The 23,937-nt window shown below is 42.1% G+C and overlaps 1 long non-coding RNA gene across 3 annotated transcripts; it reads right to left on the bottom strand.

The window, feature by feature from the left end:
• Positions 1-1,981: 1,981 nt before the first annotated feature.
• LOC109028519 (uncharacterized) lies at positions 1,982-23,458 on the bottom strand. Of its 3 annotated transcripts, XR_008669027.1 has the most exons (5): positions 23,331-23,458; positions 19,327-19,567; positions 15,916-15,992; positions 2,893-3,107; positions 1,982-2,183 (listed from the first exon to the last, which is right to left on the bottom strand). It is a non-coding gene; the product is annotated as an uncharacterized lncRNA (long non-coding RNA). The 3 variants fall into 3 exon arrangements; XR_002007528.2 differs by lacking the exon at positions 15,916-15,992; XR_002007529.2 differs by lacking the exon at positions 15,916-15,992 and having other exon boundaries at positions 2,893-3,104.
• Positions 23,459-23,937: the final 479 nt, after the last annotated feature.

The raw sequence follows: 23,937 nt of genomic DNA, 5'->3' as shown, positions 1-23,937 counted from the left end.
CTGGAAGGCATGGGCCAGCCTGTAGGGAGGCTCTGCACACTGCACATGTGTGCGATTGTGTGATTGTGTGTCTGCCCCATGAGAGTGTGAGCTTCACGAGGAAGGAAATGTGCACATCTCACTCACAGCACAGCATCTGGCACATTACCAGGGCTCACTAAAAGTCCGCTGACTGGTGCAGAGGTGTAATCAATGGACAGTCCTGGAAGACATTACTGAGGAACCCAAGAGGGACTCATCACCCCTCATTCCCTTGAATACAGTGCCCTTACTGTTTTCTCTTGTCTCTTCATGGAACTTGGGAGGTCCTAGATGAAAGGTCTCAAGGGCAACTCCCACCTCATCTTCAACTCCATGGCTAGAGCATGCTCTCCCCAGCATGGCTAGGGGCCTTCAGCGTGGCTTGACACCCTCCGAACACGTGACTGCTCTCCTGAGATGTATGGGTGTCTCCTCTGCTCTCATGCCCCAACTTCCCCATGTGCCTTGCTATGGACTGAATGTCTGTGTTCCCCCAAATTCATATGTTGAAGCCCCAAGCCCCAGGGTGATATTATGGGAGGTGGTGCCTTTAGAAGGTAATTACGGTTAGATGGGGTCATGAAGGTGGTGCCTCCATGATGGGATTAGTCCTTAAGAGGGGATGAAGAGACCAGAGCTTTCTTTCCAGCATGTGAGGACACAGTGAGAAGTTGGCTATCTGTGAGCCAGGAAGAGAGTCCTCACCAGGGACCCACCATGCCGGCTGGCCCCTTAATCCCCAACACCCAACCTCCAGAACTGTGAGAAATACATGTCTTGTTTTAGCCCGTAGCCCCTTGGTGTATGGTATTTTGCAGTGAAGACATCTCCTGGAAGCTTCTTTCAGACCCCCCAGCATCCCTGTCTCTGGCCCTTGACACCACTCTTGAACTTCGCTCCTGTCCTACATGTGGTATCTAAGGAGGAGTCAGTGTCCCTTCCGAATGCTGAAAGGCCCTGAATGGTCGGGAGTGGCTCTGGCTTCCAAAAAGTGAAAGTTAGTCCTAGAATGACAGGTGTGGGCTAGAGGGAACAGCCCCTTCACCCTCAGGACAAGTGGGGGCACTGGCCTTCCAAAGATTCTCTTCAGGTGCATAGGAGGACAGGCTCATGTGAAGCAGCTGCTGGCTCTTTCCCTTGGTCTGCACGAGGCGCATCCTGCCCTGGGCTGGCCTGAAACTGAGCGCTGGGGATGTGGAGGGAACAGCCTTGAGGGGTTCATGTCTGGTCACCAAAGAGACAAAGAACAAGCTGACAAGATAGGATGAGGGTGTGCAGACGGCCAGGCCTCAGGGAGGAAGGAGTCATGAGGAGGTCTGCAGCATGGGGGGGTACCGGAACTCAGAGGGAACCTGAGCAAAGGGGAGGACTTGAGCTGAGTCTAGGGGGACCCCAGGCCATTTTCCACATGCAGGGAAGATGTCGGCAGAAGCCCTGAAGAGAAGCTGTGCCTGCTGAGAACCATCAGACACAAGGTAGACCCATACAGGGCTCACTCAAGGGCATGGTGACCTTGAGGCCCCAGCTTCAGGTAGGTAAGTTGCCTGCATTCTTCTGTCATCCCCGACTCCTTTCATTTGACTAGGTGTGAGTGATAGCATCAGTGTCTCCGAACTCAGGAGATATCACTTGGCCACACATCAAAGTCATGTAGGGAGCTCTGTGAAAAGACACTGGTTTTGGGGCTCCTCCTCCCGAGATAAATATTGACTGGGCTGGGCAGGGGCTGGGAGATTTGACAGTTTTTAAACCTCCTGCAGCTATTTGAGTGTGTAGCTGGGATTTAGAACCACTCGTCCAAGGAATGTCTGCAGAGGCAGGCAAGCTCTTTCTCTGCGTGTCCCAGCCTATTAGCTGCCAAAGATGATTCCAAAGTCCATTCTTTCCACTTTAAAATACAAGATGCTGTTTGATAGATCTCATTTTATGTTTTTCAAAGCAATGGGTTTTTTTTTTTTTTTTTTTCAGAATTGAATGACTGTGGAGTTTGGGGAGAAATAAAGGCTGAGTGCCAGCTTTTCTTCCCCCTCTTGGAACTGGCGCATCAGCTTGTGGAAGCATGTGGAGCTTCTGTGGGGTCCTGGGGCATGGACAAGTGGGAATCAGTCAGCCGATAGTTCAGTAGGGAGTAGGGAGTGAAGCTTTGACTGCACCCAGGAGAGCTGTAGAAAAAAGTCACCATGAGATATTAAATGTCATCACTTTCAGATTATTCATTATATATATATAGGAATAATTTTAAAAGCCACTTGAGAGATCAACTGAAGAGGTGTGGACAGAGTTTTATGCACAGAGATACACATATTGAAAACCACCAACTTTTTCAGCAAAAAGAGAAAGCTGCTGTGCCAGATGACAGAATCCAGTGGAGAAAAAAATTTAGTGACAGGGAGATCATGGTATAATGCTAAACCAAAGAAATATATAAGCCTACACATAAAGTAGTATCTCAATCATGTAAAATTCAAGAATTAGGCCACAATTTTTAAGTATTTTCAAATACTGCAGCCTTTCAATTATCAGTTAATGGTATTACATATGAGTTATTATTTCTTTCTTATTTATTAGTATTTTTAAAGATTTTCTGTAATAAGAGTGCATTATTTTCATAATCAGAAAAAAATTATAACGAAAATGTCATAACAAGTCAGTTAAATGGCAAGTGGCCAACTGGAGGAAGGGTTTCCACATTTAGCAAATAAAAAGATAGAATGTTCATTGCATTTGAATTTTGGATAAATGACAAATAAATGTTTAGTATAAGTGTATCCCAAATATTGCCTAAGCTATACTTATGTTAAAAAAGTATTTGTTACATCTCTGAAATTCTAATTTAATTATGTATTTCTTTAATTTATCTGATAACCCTACCTGGAGGGGAAGGAGAACAGGCCCAGGCCATGTGGGAGATTTCAAGCCATCCTGAGAGCTCCCGGGCTGCCCAAGACACAGGCTTTGGCTGGGCTTCCCTATGCCAAGCGATGGAAGGCACCATCTATGCAGCAGCCATGCTCTCTCCTGAGTCCTCAGATCAATTGTCTTCTTATTTCTGAACTTAAGTACAGCTGCTCCAGCATATACACCTACTTCATGCAAATGATAACAATAATATTTATTTGTGTTGCATGCTAACATTCTCAATGGGCATCATATTACTAATCACATGTGTGGATTTTTATCTCTGATGGATCACCCAGCAAGTGTCAGATCTTAACACAGCTCCTCTAAGACAGGGTCTATTCTTAGTCCCATTTTGTGGCTGAGGAAACCAATGTTCAGAGAGGACAGAAGCTAGCTGGAGGCCACACAGCTGCAGGGTCTGGTCTCAGATCCCACTGCCCTGCCCCCACTGAGCCTGGTGCAGGAAAGCTCTTCTCTGTGCTGTGCTCTGTCACTGTAATCTTGGAAGCAGCCCTGGGAGATGGCAGCCCTGGGAGATGCCTACCATAGGAAAGCTAAGTCCCCTCTCCCCCTCCCCCTACCCCAACAGGATCCCATTGGTTTCTTCTGATCTTTCTCCCTCCCTCTCTGCAATGAAGGTTTTTGGAATCTGCTGGGTCTGCTAGATCCTCTCACGATCTCTGAACCTCAGACAAATCACCAGAGCTGCCAGTGCATCAATACTCTCACCTAATCCAGAAACATGAACTTGGCTCTCAGTGCAAACACCCTTCCCACCGGGTTGCAGCATTCCCAGGTGGCTTTTAAGTGGGTTACAGTGAAAGTTTCTTCAAAAGCATCTCTTTCCCTGCTATCCAGGGCTTTAACTGCTGATTAATGATTTATAATATAACAAACAGAAAAATTTTTTTTATGGTTGAATTTCTGGCTTCGGCTCTTATCAATCTTATATTGTCTAGAAAAAACCAAGATCGTGACTTCTGAGGAAAATCCCCACATACACCTCATTGTACTTATTTCTTGGTGAAATCCTTAAACTGAAGCCTTGTTGTGAATACATTGTTTCTAATTTTTCTTATTTCTTTGAGTCCCTTCAAGGCCTCTCACCAAACCAAATCCTAAAGCTTTCTTGGAAATCCAGAAAATTAAGTGAAACAAGAACACTGTAGAATATATTAAATGGTCTGGCACAAATTAATGAAAAGCTCTTTGCTTGTAAAAGAAAATAAAGATTCAGTTCACTCAAACAAGGAAAGCTCTGTGGCGAAAGCCCACATTTTCCATTTGGCTTCAGCACCTCCAAGTGCAGTGAGTGGTGAGTGAGCAGCTCAGTGTGCGTATGCCACTGTCTACACGGGTGGCATGAGGAAGAAGAGCGGCCCAGCACAAGGCAGGGTCTGCTCAACAACGGTAACAGATAGAGAACACCGTGTTCATTTTCTGCATGAGGAGATGGATCCTCCCATGCACAGAGGGGTCCAGCAACACGCCCAGAGTCTCCCAGCTAGTAAATCATGAGGCTGGACCCAACTCCAGACCCTGAGCTTTCCAGCACATGGCTCTGCCTCCCTCATGGGCCAACGTCTCCAAAGTCTAAGGAAGGATCAATCCTTTAAAGTCAGAATGTGCTGCAGTTCAGAGGTTTATGAACCTGGGGTTGGCTCTGAACCATCTCCAGGGCCTGACTTTGGGCTGCCCTGGAAGCTTTCTTGGCACCTTCAGTCATCATTGGGCTAGCCCCCATCATTCCTATCTCCCTCTGAACTGATTCTCTTTTCCAGCTTCAGCATGAGGGAGAATGCCAAGGTCATATAGACCATGGCCAACAAGTAAACTGTGAAGATTTGTCCCCTTCACAGTGTGGTGACATAGAGCAAGTTATTTGACCTCCAGGACTCAGTCACCTTGTCTGCAAAGTGAGTATACTAACGATCACTTCCAGGACTCTTGCAAAGATTTATGAGACACTGAAGATGTTCAGTAACCTCGTCCATCCTGCAGCTCTTTGCAGGTTCAAATGTTTCGGATAAACCAGACCCTGAATGAGTAGGAGAAGGAACATGTGAAGAAAGCCAGGGGCCCACAACATCCCTCTCTTTGCACAAGGTAATGCAGTTCTACTCCTAAAAATCATCCTCCAATAAAACTGTATCTAGGGTAGAACCTTGCCCAATGATACTTGGTATCTCTCTGTGGTCAATGATAGGACTAAGTTGGACATGAGAGATGCTATTCTCAGAATTAAGGGTCAGGGAATACAATGTGGTGACTGCAACCTGGTGCTCAGCTACCCATTAAGAAGCTCTTTAAAAAGTAAAGTCGTGGTGACATTCAGGGATGGTAGTGTGGCCAGTTCAGGTGACAGACACTCAAAGCTCTATGTGGAATAGTGGAGGAGCCTCAAACTGTTCCCTGGCCCCGTCCAGAAGGAAATGCCCATGCCAGGCACCTTGAGCATGGTGTTCTTGCCTCTCGCCTGGCTCCCCATCCAATCTGCAGCCCTCTGCCAAGGATTGAAGTCATGGCCACCTCCACTTCCAACGCCCGCTCTGTGGCTGTGCCAGGAGTTGGGCATTAGCTCCCTTTCACTTATTTGTAGAGGATGAATTATGCCAGGGTCGTGTTAACCATCATTTGGAGATTATTTTTGGAGACAGAAAACTCTTTAGCAGCAAGCGCTGGAGGTTATACAACGACTGTGCAAGGGAGACTCTTGGATACTCAAAATAGGCCTTCCAAGGTGAGGTCATCATCAAATGGCACTCTGGGGACAGAGTTTACGGACTCACCTTTGGAATACTGTGTGGTGAGCGTGCCGTCGCCCCAGCCAAGAGCAGGGCCTGCTCTAATGCAGCCGGGCTCGCCCTCATTTATGTTGGGATGGTGCTCAGTGTGGATTGATGGAAAGAGGTGGAGCAGTATCCAGAAACATCCACTACCTCACTCATGTTATCTCATCACACAAGGGATCCAGTGTTAGGGAGACCCAGGGCCTGGCCCTGGACATTTCACATGTCCAGTTCTTTTTTAACCCTTTGCTACAATGTGCTGTTTGGTCTGTGGATCCTGTAGCTGGTTCCCACATGCTTGTGTTTTTCTGTCTTCATGATGAGAACTGTAGCTCTAGATCTTTGAAGCTTGATTTTGCTTGGGCACCCACTGCATGAGAGCACTGCATCATAGGAAATGTTGCTAAGTTCCAAATATCCCCAAGAGAGCTTCCCTTACAAACTGCAGAATAGGACTTTGCTCTTTTCAACCATTAATGAGGTCTAAAATTTGAAAGGCCAGCCAGTGAATATCTAATGTTTTTGACTGAATTCACCCCATAAGAATTATATTATATGTCTGTATTAGTCAGCTAGGGCTGTCATAACAAACTGCCACAGACTTGGTTGCTGAAAACAACAAAAAATTAATTATCCCAGTTCTGGAAATGAGAAGTCCAAGATCAAGGTGCCAGCAGAGTTGGTTTTTTCCCAAAGCCTCTCTGCTTGGCTTGTAGATCCCATCTTCTCACTTCCTCACATGGTCTTTCCTCTGTGTGTCCATGTCTGTGTCCCAATCTCCTCTTCTTATAAGGACACCAGTCATATTGATTAGCATCCACTCCAAGGACCTCATTTTAACTTCATCACTTCTTTAAAGACCTTGCCTCCAAATACAGTCCCATTCTGAGGTTCTGGGCGGCAGGGCTTCCACTATGAATTTGGAGGGGGTACAACCCAGCTCATAACAATCTCAACACTCAGTACATAAAGATAACTAACAAAGGCCGGGTGTGGTGGCTCATGCCTGTAATCCCAGCACTTTCGGAGATCGAGGCAGGTGGATCACCTGAGGTCAGAAGTTTGAGACCAGCCTGGTCAACATGGTGAAACCCTCTCTACTAAACATGTAAAAATTAGCCAGGTGTGGTGGTGCGTGCCTGTAATCCCAGCTACTTGGGAGGCTGAGGCAGGACAATCGCCTGAACCTGGGAGACAGAGGTTGCAGTGAGTCAAGATCATGCCACTGGACTAAAGCCTGGGCAACCGAGGGAGACCCTGTCTCAAAAACAATAATAATAATGATAACAATAATAATAATAATGAGATGTGAGTTAAAAAAAAAACCAGAACAAAACAGTACTTACCTGATATGGTTTGGCTGGTGCCCCCACCCAAATCTCAACTTGAATTGTATATCCCAGAATTCCCATGTGTTGTGGGAGGGACCTGGGGGGAGGTAATTGAACCATGGGGCTGGTCTTTCCCGTGCTATTCCTGTGATTGTGAATAAGTCACGAGATCTGATGGCTTCATCAGGGGTTTCCGCTTTTGCTTCTTCATCATTTTTTCTTGCTGCTGCCGTGTAAGAATTGCCTTTCACCTCCCACCATGATTCTGAGGCTTCCCTGGCCATGTGGAACTGTAAGTCCAATTAAACCCCTTTTTCTTCCCAGTCTCAGGTATGTCTTTGTCAGCAGAAACAAAACGGGCTAATACATTACCTTTACGATGTGGGAGACCATTTGATCTTTGCTATTCTATTCTATTTCTTTAAAATGACCCTGGTTATGACCCACAAAAATGATTTCACAATCCATTAATTGTTTACAACCCACAGTTTTTCCAGATCAAGGCCCAACCCTGAGAATACTTATTTCCACTCTAATCTAAGGAGCTAAGCAAATACTAATCAGAATCAAAGGCTTTATCTTAATGATGGGGGAGCTGAGACCATGGATAGGCTTGAGCAGGCCTGGTCAGGGAATGGTGGTTACAACAGTGGCCCTAGTCTGGGGACCAGGGGTTTGAGTTTCTTCCAGAAAGAAGGATGGCCAGGCAGGATCAGGATGGAGGGGGAGTGAGGAACTGTGTCTGAGACACAATGCCAGGGGACAAAACCAGGGGACCATTCAAAGAGCAAGTGCAGGGCAGAGAAAAGAAGGAGTTGCCAAAAAGGCCAGACTCAGGGCAGGGGCAGGGACAGAGGGACGAGCTAGAGCCACGTGGCTGCAAGCACCCTAAAGGTCAGAGCTCATCTATGTTGGGGATGGTGTTGGCACAGGCTTGGTCCCTGAGTGCTGTAGGCTACAAAACAAGTGTTGCCCTTTTAGGTCCACTTCATCTCGTTAGCCTTTTCCATAGAACACGGGGGAGCTCTGGCTGAGTCCATGTGACAGGACATCTCACAACAGAGGGGCCCTGACACTTTACACTTGAAAAGTTTGGGAAGCCACGGAGAGGAGTCTTTAGCTACTGGAAAATCACCAGAGAAAGCCAAGCTGCAGAGAAAGCCATTTCTAAAATTCCAAAATAGTCATCCCAGCATTATGCCAATTACCTTCCTAAAACACAGGTGCCATACACCCAATCCCTTGATTATGTGAACACATACTGTTTCCTGATGGAGTATATAGTTATTGCTTTAGAACAGAGTAAAAATTCTTTAACGTGGAATTTAAGCCCTAAGGATTTTTTATATCATCCTCCAACTTAAATCCTTCCAGCTTCTTAATTTGTCATTTATACCCCCTACCACTTCCCACTGTATATACATATTTTAACATTATGGTAATAATACCAGAGATATGGTGCTCTGCTTTTTAAAAATAGCATAAAATAATTTCAAACAATATCATACATAAAAAGAATTTAAACTGTTTTTAATAATAAGAATTGCAAAGTAATATAATATAAAAAGAGCCCAAAAAGAGTATATGTACAGCTGAAACAAGAAAAATCCAATAGACATCATAAAGCCACCACCTGGCTTAAGAAACAGACCTTTTCAAATGTACTAGAAACCCATAATGTCCCCTTCCTCAATTATACTGCACCTACTCCCTGCAAGTGACTGTCATCCTGAATAATGTCTTCATCACCTGTTGCTTTTCTGTGTCATTTTCAACACAGTATCAAACCTTAAAAAATTATATTTTGTAAATTCAAGTTGCTGATGTTCAGAAATGCAATGTGACTTTAGTGTTTTGAATTAAAAAAATTCAACTAGTAAATTTGTCTATTAGTTCTAAAAAATTATCTGTGGGTTCTTTGGGGTTTTCTATATAGAAAATCTTAACATCTACAAATAATGACGCTTTGTTTATTGCTTTCCAATCTCTCTTTATTTCTGTTTTCTTCTTACTGCACTGGTTAAGCCCTTTAATACATTATTGAGCAGGAAAGAGAAAAGCAGTCATTCTTGCCATTTTATGATCTTAAAGGGAATGTCTTAAACATCTTTACATGTGATTTGCTGTAGGTTTTGTTAGGTGCTCTTTATTAAGTTAAGGAAGTTCCTCCCATTCTTGTTTTGTTACAAGTTTTGTTTTGTTTTAAGTCATGAGTGGATGTTGAATTTTGTCAAACAGATCTCTGCATCTGTAAACCTGAGCATGGACTTTGTGCCTTCGATCTGTTGATATGATGTGTTACACTAATTAATTTTCAAAATTAAACAACTTTGTATTCCTGGGATAATCTCAAAGTGATTATGATGTATGATTCTTTATACATTTTCCTTTGTGTGTTCTTTATGGCAGTTTTGTTTAGATGTCTTCACTTTTATTTATAAAGAAACAATCTGTAGCTTTACTTTCTTGCAGTTACTCATCTGTTCTTAGTATCAGACATATGATAGCCTCATAAAATGAGTTAGGATGTGCTTTCACTTTTTCTATTCTTTGGAAGAGTGTGTGTAAGATAAAACTATTTGATCTTTGATGTTTGATAGAAATCAACTGTACGGCCACTTGGGTCTGGGGTTTCCTTTGCGAAAGAATTTTAACAACTAATGAGGCCTCCTACATCTTCTTGAAATAATTTTAGTAAGGTATCTTTCTCATCATTTGTTGCTATGACATTGTTCATAACATCTCTTTGTTACTAGTTCATAGCATTCTTTTTGTCCTTTCCTTTTGTGCCTTATTTTGGATGGAGTGCTTTAAAATCAGATTCAACTATTATCCCTCTACGTGTTTTACAAATATAATTGTCTATTCTATTAGTGATTATCTTAGCTATTTCAGTATGCGTGTTTAAGAATGCCTAAAGCTTATCAATATCTATTGTCATCTCAACTGATACACTTGATATACTTCATTTCAAGGTTTATTGCTTTCCACAAGTGGATGTACTGTGAAGCTAATGAAACATGAGTTTTTCAGAATGCTTCATTTACATGAGCTCTTTCTAATCTGCTGAGCCTAATTTTGCTTTTTAAAATTTGGTATTTTTGTTAACAAGGCACATTTTGTACATCTACAGTCTCACAGAACCTGGATTGACCCGTGATATTTTCAAATCATTCTGTGGATTTCTAACTTCTGTGCCAGCTCAGCATTATATTTAAAAATATATTATTTGTGGCTGGAAGTGGTGGCTCACACCTGTAATTCCAGCACTCTGGGAGGCTGAGGTGGTCAGATCACCTGAGGTTAGGAGTTTGAGACCAGCCTGGCCAAAATGGCCAACCTGTCTCTACTAAAAATACAAAAAATACACAGGCTTGGTGGCAGACGCCTGTAATCCCAGCTACTCAGGAAGGGGAGGCATGAGAATCATTTGAACCCGGGAGGGGAAGGCTGCTCTGAACTGAGATTGTGCCACTGCACTCCAGCCTTGGCAAAAGAGTGAGGCCTCATCAAAAAAAAAAAAAGAAAGAAAGAAAGAGAGAAAGAGAGAAAGAGAAAGAGAAAGAAAAGAAAAAAGAAAAAAATGATAATTTGTATTGTATCTGTTGTTTCACTTGTCTCAGCAGATCTAAGCGACCTCACTGCTGTGGCAGGGACTGAGATCATGAAACTTGTTACTTGACTGCAAACATGGCCATTTCTTATAGAAAAATGAAGATATCAAATAGTGGATCCCAAAGCTTTTGAGGACAATGAATTATGGAGTCAGTTCTAGGGAATAGAACCAGTTTCTAATGAGGGACATTCTCTTATCCCAGAGCAGGGGGTTCTGCTGGAGCCCAGGTAGATTTCAGTAGTTGTAATGTACCTCCCTTTCATCTCCTTCTGGGTGGAAGTGTCTATTTAGTTATTCTTCTATCTCTGTCTCATGATTGTACTCTGAATTAGGAATGAGGGGCAAATAATTTCTTTTTTAAGTTTTTAGGTCTCTGTGCCTGACTTAGATGACAAGATCCTGAACTTTAAAGAGCTTAATGTTATAATGAGATGAGACTTTTGGGTCTAGGGGTGAGAACACTTTGCCAGATAACCGTGCTTTGGGCTCTGGAAAGCCCTTGACCAGAGCCTGGTTCTGCTTCCTGGGTTCACAGTCTGCTCTCGGAGGCACCTGGAGCCACTCCTAGTTTTCGCTCTGCATCAAAAGCTAGTGGGGATATTTCTGGAAAGAGAAGTCCATCCTGGGCTTTTTTTTCCCTGAACACTAAATATAGACATTAAGTATAAGCACTAAATAAAATAAATAAAAATAAATATTAAATATAAATCAATATAATAAAAATATTTTCCAAGGTGTTAATTCATTTTAAAACAAATAACTGAATAAAGTATCTTTTGGTGGCTGCTAGAGTTAATTAAGTTACCTATTTAATTTCAAATATTCATGCCCCTCTTCATATAAATAATTATTGGAGGGGGCTTATGAAAATTGATATGGGTTAGAAAAGAGTCAGTGGGGCGAAGAGAGTAGAAATAGTAAGATGAGGCATGAAGTATGCTTTCTAAGATCCCACACACAAAAGGATCTTAAAGTGTTTCTGGGACTCCAAGCAACCCACCAGAAAAGGAAAACAGGATCCTGTGACATGAATTACAGTGTCCTTGATATAAACAAACTGTAACGACTGCATACTGCACTTTATGCTGCTGATACTTGAGACCCACAGCCCTGTCACTGTATAGGGCCAGGGACAGCGTCCTTTACCAATATCCTCACAGAGTTAGCAACGGTGGGTTTCCCAGCCGCCTTTGAGTTTGCTTTCCATGTGTCTGCACTTTAAGCAGGAAGCACACTTTCATGAAAAGAGCTCCATGGGAGGGGCTCTGAGAACGAGGTCCATGCTGCTCTGGATTAATCCTTCGCCAAATTCTCAATGAATAATTTTTTCTCAACTTTAAATGTGAGGTGATGATGTTTTCAAGGTTTGACTCCCTGATACTTGCAGTGAAGCTGGTGTTCCTTGCCTTTCCATTTGAAGGATGACAGAAAAACGCTTAGTCAGAGTGAATCCCAGATTCCATGCTCTGCAGAGAGCTGGACAGCTGCTTAACCAGGACACCAGCCTGAGAGCAGGTCATGCTGCCTGTCCCACCCCTGCCCAGCATCCAGGGCTGACCTCTCTCCACTGTACAAGAGGCTTCTGGAGGGCCAAGCTCATTCCTGACTTGCTCACTGTTTGTATTGGTCTGCAGGGGCTGCTGTAACAAAGTGCTGCAAGCTGAGTGGCTTAGAGAACAAAATGCATTGGCTTGAAATTCTGGAGGCTGGAAGTCTGAAATCACAGTGTCATCAGGGCTGGTTCTAGGCCACTCTCCTTGGCTGTGGATGGCCATTGGCATATTCACGTGGCCTTCTCTCAACTGTATGGCTGTCTCCAAATTTCCCCTTCTTATAAGGACACCACTCCTCCTATTAGATTAGGGCCCATTCTAATTACTCATCACACCTCTGTAAAGTCTCTATCTCCAAATAAGCTCACACTCTGAGGTTCTGTGTGTTAGGATATCAACATATGAATTTTGGGTGAACACCAACCTTGACACCATCATAGCTCCAGTTCCTAACACAGTAAAAAAAAAACAACTGCACAGCACTAAAAAAAGTTTGGAGAATTAATGTATGAAGACATAAATTGGAATCTAGTTTATCAATAGACAGAATGTGTTCAAGGCCCAAGATTTTAATGTTACAGCAATAATTCTGGGCTGGAAAATTTAAAATAGATGTTACTAAATGCTCGTGTTAGTCATAAAAGGCTTAGCAAAATTTAGCAGATGTAAGTTATGTGACTTCCTGAGGAACACTCCAAGATAAACCCATTATAAAAAGTACCTCTTAGCAAATGAATGAGTTGAACTTGCACCTACACAGGGTCGTTACCCAAACATATAGGCACACCTTGGAGATACTACAGGTTTGGTTCCACACCACTGCAGTAGAGTGAATATCTCAATAAAGCAAGTTGTATTCATCCATTTTCATACTGCTATGAAGGAATACCCAAGACTGGGTAATTTATAAAGAAAAAGAAGTTTAATGGACTCACAGTTCCACATGGCTGAGGAGGCCTCACAATCATGGTGGAAGGCAAAGGAGGAACAAAGGCACATCTTACATGTCAACAGGAAAGAGAGTGTGTCCAGGGGAACTGTCCTTTATAAAACCATCAGCATGAGACTTATTCACTATCATGAGAACAGCATGGGAAAACCCCATCCCCCACCCCATGATTCAATTACTTCCCACCGGGTCCCTCACATGAAACGTGGGGATTATGGGAGCTACAATTCAAGACGACATTTGGGAAGAGACACAGCTGAACTATATCACAAGTCACACAGGTTTTTTGGTGTCCCAGTACATATAAAAGTTATAATTTACAGTATACTGTAGTCTACTAAGTGTGCACTCTCTAAAAAACATACCTTAATTTAAAAATACTTTGCTGCTAAAAATGTTAACAATCATTTGAGCCTTCAATGAGTCATTATCTTTTTGCTGATGGAGGGTCTTTCCTCGATGTTGATGGCTGCTGACTGATCAGGTTGGTGGTTGCTGAAGGTTGAGGTGGCTGTGTCAATTTCTTAAGATAAGACATCAGCGAAGTTTTTAGCATCAATTGAGCCTTGTTTCAGTGAAAGATTTCTCTGTAGCATGCAGTGCTGTTTGATAGCATCTTGCACACAGAACTTCTTTCAGATTTGAAGTCCATCCTCACAAACCCTGATTTATCAAATAAGTTTATGTAATATTCTAAATCCTTTGTTGTCATTCCAATGATGTTCACAGCTACTTCACTAGGAGTAGATTGCATTTCAAGAAATCGGTTTCTTTGCTCATCCATAAGCAACTGCTCCTTCTTTCGAGTTTAATCACCAAAAATCAGCAATTCAGCCACATATTCAGGCTCTGCTTCTAATTGTAGGCCTCTTGCTATTTCCACCACATCTGCAGTTACTTTCTCTACTGAAATCTTGAATCTTTCAAAGTTATCCATAAGGTTTGGGATCAACTTCTTCCAAATTCCCATTAATGTTGATATTTTGACCTCCTCCCATGAATGATGAATTCTCTTAGTGGCATCTACGACGATGAATCCTTTCAGAAAGTTTTCAATGTATTTTTCCCAGACCTATCAGAGTAATAATCAACTATGGAAGCAATGGCCTGACAAAATGTATTTCTTAAGTAGTAAGACTTGAAAGTTGAAATTACTTCTCGATTCTTGGGCTGCAGAAATGATGTTGTTTTAGCAGGCGTGAAAATAACATTTATCTCCTTGTATACCTCCATCAGAGCTCTTGGGTGACCAGGTACATTGCCAATGAGCAGTAATATTTGGAAAGAAACCTTTTTTCTGAGTAGTAGGTCTCAAAAGTGGACATCAAATATTCAGTAAACCATGCTGTAAATAGATGTGCTGTCATCTAGACTTTATTATTCCATACATAGAACACAGGTAGAGATTTAGCATAATTCTTAAGGGCTTTAGGAATTTTGGAATGATCAATGAGCATTGTCTTAAATTTCGTGTCACCAGCTGCATTAGTCCCTAACGAGAGAGTCAGCCTGACCTTTGAAGCTTTGAAGCCAGGCATTGACTTCTCTCTACCTATGAAAGTTTTAGATGACGTCTTCTTCCAATAGAAGGCTGTTTTGTGTACATTAAAAATCTTTTGTGGCCGGGCGCAGTGACTCATGTCTGTAATCCCAGCACTCTGGGGGGCCGAGGCGGGTGGATCATGAGGTCAGGAGTTTGAGACCAGCCTGACTAACATGGTGAAACCCCGTCTCTGCTAAAAGTACAAAAATTAGCTGGGCATGGTGGCTCACACCTGTAATCCCAGCTACTCAGGAGGCTGAGGCAGGAGAATCCCTTGAACCTGGGAGGTGGGGGTTGCAGTGAGCTGAGATCATGCCACTGTACTCCAGCCTGGGTGACAGATTGAGACTCCATCTCCAAAAAAAAAAAATATCTGTTGTTTAGTGTAGCCACCTGCATCAATGATCTTAGCTAGATCTTCTGGATAACTGACTGCAGCTTCTCCATCAGCACTTGCTACTTTACCTTGCACTTTATGTTATGAAGATGGCTTCTTTTAAACCTGAAGAACCAACCTCTGCTAGCCTCAAAACATTTATTTTGCAGCTTCCTCATCTCTCTCAGACTTTGTAGAATTAAAGAAAACCTGGGCCTTTCTCTGGGTTATGCTTTGACTTAAGGGAATGTTGTGGCTGGTTTGATTCTCTATCCAGACCACTAAAACTTTCTCCATATCAGAAATCAGACTGTTTTGCTTTCTTATCATTCATGTGTTCACTGGAGTAGCACTTTTAATTTCCTTCAAGAACTTTTGCTTGGCATTCACAGCTTGGCTAACTATTTGGCACAAGAGACCTAACATTTGGCCTATTTTGGTTTTCAACATGCCTTCCTCAGTAAGCTTAATCATTTCTAGCTTTTGATTGAAAGTGAGAGACGTGTGACTCTTCCTTTCACCTGAACACTTAGAGTTCATTGTAGGGTTATTAATTGGCCTAATTTTAATATTGTTGTTTCAGGGAATAAAGAGGCCTGAGGAGAAAGAAATAGACAGGGGAATGGCCAGTTGGTGGAGCAGTCAGAACACACCATTTATCAATGGAGTTTGCCGTCTTGTGTGGGCATGGTTCCTGGTGCCTCAAAACAATTACAATGGTAACATCAAAGATCACTGACCACAGATCACCAAAACAGATGCAATAATTATGAAAATGTTCAAAATATTGTGAGAATTACCAAAATGTGACACAGAGACACGAAGTGAGCACTTACTGTTGGAAGAATGGCACTGATAGACTTGCTTGACCCAGGGTTGTCACAGACCTTCAATTTGTAAAAGCATGCAACACCTGCAAAGTGCAATAAAGTAAAGAGCACGAAAATAAGGTATGCTTGTAGTTAACATGAAAGGAAAGCTTCCAAAGTGGTGACTTGGGTTTAAAAGGGCTGGTCTTGATCTAACACTAAGGAGACATCCAGTGAACTATCTGGCTTCATAACTTTTTTATTTTATTTTATTTTATTATTATTATACTTTAAGTTTTAGGGTACATGTGCACAATGTGCAGGTTAGTGATATATGTATACATGTGACATGCTGATATGCTGCACCCATTAACTCGTCACTTAGCATTAGGTATATCTCCTAATGCTATCCCTCCCCCCTCCCCCCTCTCCCCACGCCACAATAGTCCCCAGAGTGTGATGTTCCCCTTCCTGTGTCCATGTGTTCTCATTGTTCAATTCCCACCTATGAGTGAGAACATGCGGTGTTTGGTTTTTTGTCCTTGCAATAGTTTACTGAGAATGATGATTTCCAATTTCATCCATGTCCCTACAAAGGACATGAACTCATCATTTTTTATGGCTGCATACTATCCCATGGTGTATATGTGCCACATTTTCTTAATCCAGTCTATCATTGTTGGACATCTGGGTTGGTTCCAAGTCTTTGCTATTGCGAATAGTGCTGCAATAAACATATGTGTGCATGTGTCTTTATAGCAGCATGATTTATAGTCCTTTGGGTATATACCCAGTAATGGGATGGCTGGGTCAAATGGTATTTCTAGTTCTAGATCCCTGAGGAATCACCACACTGACTTCCACAAGGGTCGAACTAGTTTACAGTCCCACCAACAGTGTAAAAGTGTTCCTATTTCTCCACATCCTCTCCAGCACCTGTTGTTTCCTGACTTTTTAATGATCGCCATTCTAACTGGTGTGAGATGGTATCTCATTGTGGTTTTGATTTGCATTTCTCTGATGGCCAGTGATGGTGAGCATTAACATGAGCACTTCTGCTCCAAGCTGTCTGTGCCATCACAGCTGCAATTGAGAGGCATTCCTTATTCTCCCTCCCTCACCAAAATGTAAATAGCTGTGTTTATTTTTTCTGATTGAATGGTTAATGCATGCTAACTATAAAGAAGATAACTAACAAATCTGAAAACTGAAAAGAAAATGTTCCTTATAAACCTCTAGAAGTTTGTGATAGCAACTTCACAATGAAACTGTATATCATTCCAAACATTTAAATTAAATATGTCAAATATGACATATATTTATCCAAATGGGATCATACAATATGCACTATTTCATCACTTGAATTTGGCACGTAATAAATCATGACCGTGAAGCATGCTGAAACCTACTTGGTAGTATTGTAGGATGTAGCTCTCCCTAGAAACCTGGCTCTTTACTGAGGAACATGCAGCATTTCTAGTTTCTGCTACTAAAAATATCATTTCATAAACCTTCGGATAGGTACACATTTGTATGATCACCCAATAATTTCCTAATGAAGTGCCCAGAAGTAGAATTGCCACATTAAAATGAATACATATTATCCTACAGATTTTTACAATATCCTTCAGATATATTGTACCAGTACTCACCCTTACCAATAGTCCTTGAAATTGTGTTTACCCACAACTTAAACTATATCAGATGTTATTCTTTTTAAATTTTGCCAATTTGATGGATAAAACTAATATCTCATGGTCAGTATAATTTACATTTCTTTTATAACCTGATCTGTTCATTGGCCACTTGCCTTTTTTTCCTTTTTGAGTTTCTTTTTTCATTTTTTATGTTTATTATTTATTCATCAATTTTCTCCCCTACACCTTCTCCATTGTCCCTTTCTGAAACTTCAATTCATTCAATTTTGGATGTATATTTTGGTTTTTCTTTTGCTTCATATTGTGTGAGAATTCTGTTTATTTTCTAGAATGTCTAATGACTTGCTATCTTGGCAATTATATCTCTAAGAAGTCTTTATTGTTCTCAGATTGTTCTCTTTTCATAGTCCCTTCTTCTTGCTTTAAATAAATAAATATATAGATATAATTGCTGCTTCTTAATTAGCTTATTTATTTATATCTATCTATCTGTCATCTATTATCATCATATGTAGATACATCCTTTAATTATTTTGGCTTCCAAGAGAATAGGTTGAAATCTCAGCACTATCCGTTTATATGAAGTTGCCCATATTGTGCACAAGTTCCACAATCTGGAAGTAGTTTTGGAATGGATGGAGGGAGAGAGGTATTACCAGGTTTGTGACTGCCTTATAGTTCCCAGTATCCTCAATTTCCTTTTTCTTCACTTTTGAAACATTTGTCCATTTTCACAGAAGCCATGATTACCATATTAGTTAGAGCCTGTTTTGGCACAAATAATGCAATGCATTCAAGAGTAGCTAAACATATTACTATTACAGGATGGATATTGTTGTTTTTCCTCATGTGCCTAGGATCTGGTTCAGAGGCTCAGGACTGTCAGAACCATGATCTGAAATTCTTGTGGCCTTTCCTAAATGGTTGCAAGATGGAAACACACTCTTGTTTTCTGGGAGGGGGAGAGTGAAGAGATAAGGAAGAAAGAGTAACACTTAGAGCTGGAAGCAGAAACTGCCTGCTGATGCTGCTGTCATCGCATTGGCCATTTAGAACAATTTCCCAGCATCCCTGGAGTTTGAGGTGATCAAGTGACACCGTGACTGGTGCAGACACTGCTAGCTTCCTATCTACTGCCCATTCTTAACTTCTTTCTTACTAATATGCCTCAGAGTTTTGCTTAGTCTGTTTTTGTTTTGGTTCCTGATAGATTTTAGGACTTTTCGGAGTTACCTGTTAATTACCTTATTTTAAAACTCCCCAACAGTGCTTAGCCTAGGCTTGAGCACACAGCAGGTGTCCACAGTTCCTGGAATTTTGTTGGCTGCCAGTCAAGAACTTAATAAAACATAGCTACTACTTCTTGAAACTTTCCTGTGCCAAGTACACTTCCAAATGCATCACGCATATTAATACATGTTATCCCACCATAGCCTTATGAGATAGATATTATTATTATTACACCCATTTAACTGATGAGGAAACCAAAGCACAGAGCGGCTAAGTAGCTTGCCTGAAACCACACAGATAGAAAGCAGAAAGGAAGGAATTGGAATTTGAAGGCAGGCAGGCTGCTTCCTGCACTTGCTTGCTATCGAATTGCACTAGTAAATTAAGCCGTAAGTGGCTTACACCTTCAAATCTTCATTACGTGATGAAAAGTGATAAAAAGCAAGAAAATATACAACTACTTTAAACCTATACATTAAGGGGAAACTGACAGCCATGTAAAGTCAAGGAGCTAAAGAAACCTTGATGCTACAGACGTTCCATCTCTCACCTCTCGTCCACGTGGATCACACCGAAAATCTAACCACCTTCTTCCTCATTCATTCTGTGTTTGTGGAAACTTCCCAGTGATCAAAGCTGTCTTGGGGTGAAGGGTGAGCCCGGCCGTAAAGTCAGCTCTGTGAAGACTGCTGCCTTTCCTCCAGCCCAGGGCTGTCAACACAGTGGCTGGGGAGTGTTGTGTGACTCTCCTTTGAAGCAATAGGTCCATTGTGCAATCTCCATAGCATGGCCTAGTGGGAAGACAGAAGCCCAAAGGGCCCAGTGTAAGCTCATCCAGAAACTAGGAGACTGCAGTTCCACATCTATAAAATAAGGCCAGTTTGGATTTCTGGGAAGGAAGTAGTTTATAAAATCAGCAGATAATGTGTAGATCCAGATGTAATATGTTGGCAGGCACAATGAGGGTGGCTTTTTCTCACCAAAGAGAGTCTTTGATCTTTGCATAGAGCCAAGGTGGCAACTCTAGCAGCCTAGTTTAACTTCATTTCACAATCTGTGACCTCGGTTCCCAAACTTTCATGTAAGGTATTGCCCATTTAACAGGGAAGGAGACCTAGTCATGGCCTCTGGGAACTGGAGAAATATATAGAGTGCTCCAAGCCTCCATGGAAATAGGCAGACCCAGGGATCTGACTCTCCTTTTATCTGTCTCTTCAGAGCCCTGCTCATCTTCTCTAGTCTCTTCTATGGCCCAACAGGAAATTAACATGCGCTCTGTTCTCACAGCATAGCAGCTACGGTAGGCTAAATTGTGCTGCAGTAACAAATCACCTAAAACTCTTTGTGGCTTACTACAAGAAGTTGATATCTTGGTCTCATAAAGTAGACTGCAGATCTGGGTGATTCTCCAGGCAATTTTCCTCCATATTTAGCAAGTCAGATTGTTTCCTTCTTTTGGCCTTTCCATTTCAACACTAAGCAATCCCCAACTGGTGCGGATGAAGAAAGAGGTGGAGGGTCAAGCAGCTGTAGTTAATTGCTTGGGCCTAGGAGTGGCCCTATTTCTATTCATGTTTCTTTGGTGAGAACTATTTACTTAGCCATACCTAAGTTCAAGGAATACCTTATGATTCTCTGTGTAACTGAAAGTAGCAGAGTACTAAATATTGGTGAACATTAACTCTGTTGAACATACAGACAAAAGCTGTCTTCATTTGCTAAAGAGTTCCATCTGGCTAACCTCTGAGCTATTACCTTTGTGTTAGCCAGATTCAGGATTACGGAGTCTTGGTGAGGAAGAAACTTGGAGGCCATTAGTCCAGTTTATCCCAGTTCAGGATCCTTGATATTAATCCTAACAAATGATTATCAAGCCTCTCTTTGGACACTTTCACGATGGCGTCTCACTATCTTATGAGCCAGAAAATTCCACATTGAGACAGCTTTTTGTAAAATTCCTCCATGTTCTGATCCTGTCTACCTTCCTGGCAGGGCCCGTTCTCAAGTCCAATTCCCTATGCTTAATAGAACTGGCTCTACCCACCCCCACTCTCCCACGCCCCTTCAAATGCCTGAGGCCATTGGCATGTTTCCTGCTTGCTCGGTTCCATAGCCTCAGTTCCCTCCACCACCCGTCACGTGACCTCCAATTTCTCCCTGTCTTGATCACCACTCTGTATGTCACCTTCTTTTAGTGTGGTATTCAGAAACTCTCGGTCTGATGCTTGTCAGATAAAGTGTTATCACTGACCTTGTTCTAGGTGTTGCACGATTCTAGCAGCGTCACCAAAGCAGCATTACTTTTCTCAGCAACCACATCACACTCTGGGTTTATATTCCAACTGGAGCTATTGGGATTTGAAGTCTAAAACTGACCCCCTCTTCCCTTCCAGGTTCTGTCCCATGGTTTATAGGCAAAAAGAGATGTAAATAAAAGTGATAGGCTGATTAATGGTTGGGCATGCATCCCAAGATTGACAAAAGGCAGGCCTCTTTGATTTAAACTGGAATAGAGAATTCATCTTGAATTTTTGAGGCTGAAGGGTGACCGCAGCTCTCTGCATCCTAAACTGAAGACAACTGGGAACTAATGTAAGGCTGACTTAACTCACTCATTTGAAGGTAAAGAAACTGGAACACACACAGGTATGCATGCACACCCACATACACATTAGAAGATGGCCAGGCCTGCCTACAGAAGATGAGCCCTTGGCCTGGCCACTTATGCTTAGACTGCAGAGAAGGAGGAAGAGGCTTCTGGCTCCTCTACTGGCCTTGAAGCAAGCTGTGAAATAAATGGGTGAAAAGACACAGTAGTCCTGTCCATTAGCTAAGGGCTCTGAGTAATATACTTTCTTTCTTTCTTTTTTTTTTTTTTTTTTTTTTGAGGCTGAGTCTTGCTCTGTCACCCAGGCTGGAGTGCAGTGGTGAGATCTCGGCTCACTGCAAGCTCTGCCTCCAGGTTCCCACCATTCTCCTGCCTCAGCCCCCTGAGTAGCTGGGATTACAGGCGCCCGCCACCACGCCTGGCTCATTTTTTGTATTTTTAGTAGAGACGGGGTTTCACCGTGTTAGCCAGGATGGTCGCTATCTCCTGACCTTGTGATCTGCCTGCCTCGACCTCCCAAAGTGCTGGGATTACAGGCGTGAGCCACAGGCTTGAGCCATCTTTATTTAAATGTCTACTAGACCACTTCCCAATCTAACAAGATCATTTTGAATCATGATTTGATGACCCAGTAGATTAATTTTTCCCCATCCCAGGTGATGTTGACTGGTTTTGTGTTATGCAACCTACTTAGGGGTAGGTTAAATTGTCACTGCAACACAATTTAACCTACCCTGGCTCTGTGCTTTGAGAACAGAAGATGTGTGAGTTTCCTGTTGGATCAGAGAAGAGACTAGATGGGCTGGGCAGGGATCTGGTGAGACAGGAGAGCAACAGTTACGGAGAAGTGGGACACACATCTTAATATTTCTAACCAGGCTGATGCTCCTTGAGTATCATTTTTAGCTATAAATTAATATGTCACATAGCACAGGATTAAAAAAATAGTATTTGAATGTGTTCTGCTAAAATTTTACTAATAGTAAAGCCTTCCCAAAGAGGAAATGGGATTGGTTTGTCATGGCTTGTTCTTGGTGAACCCCTGTTGGCTCACCTTTTCCAGGTATGCCACCATCTTCAATGTAATGGCTTCACTTAGAATCTGTCTATGAAGGAGTATCTTGTCTTGTCTTTTGGAATCCACCCTTTTCTTCTTTATGCTCACCAGGACAACATCTGTCCATCTACCTCTTTACTAGGCTGATAGATTTTTTAACATTCGAAAGGCTTTTGTGCAAGAAGAATGGTTATACTTGTATATCTTGGATTTGATAGGAAGTTTATGAATCTTAAGATTGTAATAATAAATATTTTTACATGATGATAATATTTCCTCTAATCATATATTTCTAATATAATCTTTCACAATTATGAATACAATAAATTAAGCATTTCCTAATGTTTATACATCATTAGAAATCTATTTGATCAAACTTTCCACTTAATAAAAAATGCAGATCAAATATATGAGATTCTCTTTAATGTCTTACATGCTTTGTAATAGTGGTTAAATATCTGAATCTCTTCTGAGTAGCTGCCCCAATCTAGGTCTCCTCTCTGCCTGAATGCGTGGGAGGAGCCTGTGGCCCCTAGCAATCTGAAATGACTCCTTGGCCAATTCCGGCTGAAGGGCTGATAGCAGAAATGAAATGTGCCTCTTCTGGCTAAAACACTAAACTGCTAGAACAAGACCTTCCAGTGGTCTTTTCCTCTGTCTCATGGTATTGGTTGTTTTTAGCTACATAACAAATTGCCCCAAAACTTCGGAGTGTAAGACAATAGACATTTGTTATTTCACAGTTTCTGTGGATCAGGAATTCAGAAATGGCTTCGTTTGGTGGTTCTGGCTCCATGGTCTCTCCTGAGGTTACAGCCCAGATGTACCCTGGGCTGCAGTTATCTCCAGAGTGGAGCTGGAGGATTTGCTTGTATGACTGCTCACTTACATGCTGTTGGTGCAAGGCCTCAGTTCCTCACTGGCTGTTGGAGAGAGGCCTCCACTCCATACCACATGGACCTCTCCTAGGACTCATTGAGTAGCCTCAAACATGGTAGCTGGCTTCCCCAGGAATGAGTTATCCAAGATAGAATGAGGCCCAAGTCACAATGCCTTCTATGACTGGTCTTGGAAAACACAGGTTGTTACTTCTGACACATTCTATTCATCAAAGGCAAGTGGCTAAGAACAGTCCACACTTAAGGGGAAGAAGATCAGTCTCCAATTTTTGAGGGGAGAAGTATAAAATAATTTGTGAACAAAATTTTAAAACCATCACACTGAGTGACTGAACAGGCTGCATTTTCTGGATGAGGCAACTGCAAGGCTGTGGAGCCCCTGTCAGCCTGGGTTCTTGAGTGACCTGGTGGAGCAGAGGGCCCTTTGCTGAACTGAGATGGATATGAAGCACAAGAAAGAAATAAACCTTCATTGTATCAAGTCACTGGAATTTTACCTACACTATCCTGACTAGTAGTTATTTTAAGACATAAACATAAATAAAATCACACTGATAATATGTAAATGTGGTTACGAAATTATGAATTCTCTGTGTT

This window comes from Gorilla gorilla, chromosome 8 (assembly GCF_029281585.2).
Source record: "Gorilla gorilla gorilla isolate KB3781 chromosome 8, NHGRI_mGorGor1-v2.1_pri, whole genome shotgun sequence".
In the NCBI taxonomy this organism is placed as follows: Eukaryota; Metazoa; Chordata; class Mammalia; order Primates; family Hominidae; genus Gorilla; species Gorilla gorilla.
Note: the sequence above shows the minus strand (reverse complement) of the source record. Positions and strands in the feature narration are given on the sequence as shown.